The following is a 2917-nucleotide window of genomic DNA, read 5'->3' as shown; positions in this document are numbered from 1 at the left end:
TATAATCTCAGTCATTGAAGCAATTGCAATTTATCATAACATAGGAAAGAGTCAATGTATAAGAGCTTTTTAGCAAGTCCACATACTCAACTATCATATAGTCTTTCACAATTGCTGACACTCACGCAATACTTATGGGTATGGAGTTTTAATCGGACACAGAGAAAGATAGGGGCTTATAGTTTTGCCTCCCAACATTTTACCTCAAGGGTAATGTCAATAGTAATAGTTCATGAAAACCCACATCCAATTAGCCATATATACCAGGATCTTTCCAACATGTTGTGCTTGCCAAAGGATAAAATGTAAAAAGGAAGGGTGAAGATCACCTTGACTCTTTTGCGGTATAGGAGATAAAAGTAAAAGATAGGCCCTTCACAGAGGGAAGCAGAGGTTGTCATGCGCTTTTATGGTTGGATGCACAAAATCCTAATGCGAAAGAACGTCACTTTATATTGCCACTTGTGATATGGACCTTTATTATGCAGTCTGTCGCTTTTATTACTTCCATATCACATGATCGTATAAAGCTTATTTCTCCACACCAATCAATCATACATATTTAGAGAGCAATTTTTATTGCTTGCACCGATGACAACTTACTTGATGGATCTTACTCAATCCATAGGTAGGTATGGTGGACTCTTATGGCAAAACTGGTTTAAGGGTATTTGGAAGCACAAGTAGTATCTCTACTTGGTGCAATGAATTTGGCTAGCATGAGGGGGAAAGGAAAGCTCAACATGTTGGAGGATCCAAGACAATATAATTTATCTCAGATGTAAGAAAACATAACCCATTACGTTGTCTTCCTTGTCCAATGTCAACTCTTTAGCATGTCATATTTTAATGAGTGCTCACAATCATAAAAGATGTCCAAGATAGTATATTTATATGTGAAGACCTCTCTTTCTTTATTACTTCCTATTAATTGCAACGATGACCAAAACTATGTTTGTCAACCCTCAACAACTTTTATTCATCATACTCTTTCTATGTGAGCTCATTACTCTCCATAAGAGTCACATGATCTCTTTGTTTCTTTTTATTTCTTTCTCTTTTCTTTTATTCACTTAGGATCATGGCAAAATAATCAAGCCCTTGACTCAACACTAATCTTTATTATATAGCTCACGGACTCGATTACATAGAAGGATAATAAAGCAAAACTCACAACTAGATCATACTAAGAACTTTTATTCTACTAGATCAAGATATTACCAAAAGGATCGAACTAAGAAAAACGGTAAAGATAAAGTGATGGTGATACGATACCGGGGCACTCCCCCAAGCTTGGCAGTTGCCAAGTGGAGTGCCCATACCAGATACTCAATTCTTCTTTGTTGGTGGAAGGTGGAGTTGTTGATGATGGATAGTCGCACATCGAGCGTAGGAGGTCTTCTAGCTTGCGGATAATGCCCTTGAGTGCGATGATATGCTCCTTCAACAAAATATTTTCACGTGTGAGATACTTATTTTGTATACGAGCCAACTCAATCATCTTGAAAGCTTCGATTTCTGTTGGGGTAAGAAGATTGTGATCCAGTTGAAGGGTGTCTCTGTTGCTGGAACTTGGTCCTCCATGGCCTTCTTGATCCCTTCATCCTTGTTGATCTCCATAGGTTCTTCTCTCTTCAGCTCTATCTTCATTAGCCAAGCATCATTGCCCTCATGGTTGGAGGAGGAGGGAGACGACATAGTGCCTGGCCTTGAGAACCCTGACAGAAAAACACTCGAAACAAAGACAGGAGATTTTTGCGTGATACGGGAGTCAAAACCCCCGGGAGGTTATATAATGAATTTTTACCGACCAAAATATGTGTCCTGTAAGAAAACGGGTCCGGAGAGCACACGAGGTGCCCACGAGGTAGGGGGGCGCCCAGGGGGTAGGGCGCGCCCTCCACCCTCGTGGAGCCCTCGTGTCCTTTCCGGACTGCTGCTTATTTTTCTATTTTTCTAAATATTCCAAAACGGAGAAATATTGCCTTAAAAACTTTTGGAGTCGGTTTACTTACCGTACCACATACCTATTCCTTTTCGGAGTCTGAAACGTTCCGGAAAGTGTCCCTTATGTATTCCTCCGGGGTTACGGGTTCAATAATATTGGTTTCAACATTTATGGGATTACCTGAGATGTAGTGTTTGATTCTTTGACCGTTCACCACCTTCGGATTTGTGCCTTTGAAGTTGTTGATTTTTATGGCACCAGAACGGTAGACCTCCTCGATAACGTAAGGACCTTCCCATTTAGAGAGAAGTTTTCCTGCAAAAAATCTTAAACGAGAGTTGTATAGCAATACATAATTCACCTACATTAAACTCACGCTTTTGTATTCTTTATCATGCCACCTTTTAACTTTTTCTTTAAACAACTGGCATTTTCGTTAGGCTTGGGTTCTCCATTCAATCAAGTGAGCATAATATCAAATAACCTCTTCTCACCAGCAAGTTTAAAATCATAATTAAGTTCTTTAATAGCCCAATAAGCCTTGTGTTCTAGTTTCGAGGAGGTAAGTGACATTGCTTTTCCATAGACCATTTTATACGGAGACATACCCATAGGATTTTTATATGCAGTTCTATAGGCCCATAATGCATCATCAAGTTTCTTGGACCAATTCTTTCTGGACCTATTAACAGTCTTTTGCAAAATTAATTTGAGTTCTCTATTACTCAATTCTACTTGACCACTAGACTGAGGGTGATAAGGGGATGCAATTCTATGATTAACATCATATTTAGCAAGCATTTTACGGAAAGCACCATGAATAAAATGTGAACCACCATCAGTCATTAAATATCTAGGGACTCCAAACCTTGGAAAAATAACTTCTTTAAGCATTTTAATAGAAGTGTTATGATCAGCACTACTAGTTGGAATAGCTTCTACCCACTTAGTAACGATCTCTCTCTTTTT

This window comes from Triticum urartu, chromosome 2 (assembly GCF_003073215.2).
Source record: "Triticum urartu cultivar G1812 chromosome 2, Tu2.1, whole genome shotgun sequence".
Classification (NCBI taxonomy): domain Eukaryota; kingdom Viridiplantae; phylum Streptophyta; class Magnoliopsida; order Poales; family Poaceae; genus Triticum; species Triticum urartu.
The sequence above is the reverse complement of the archived record's forward strand: the minus strand, read 5'-3'. Positions refer to the sequence as shown.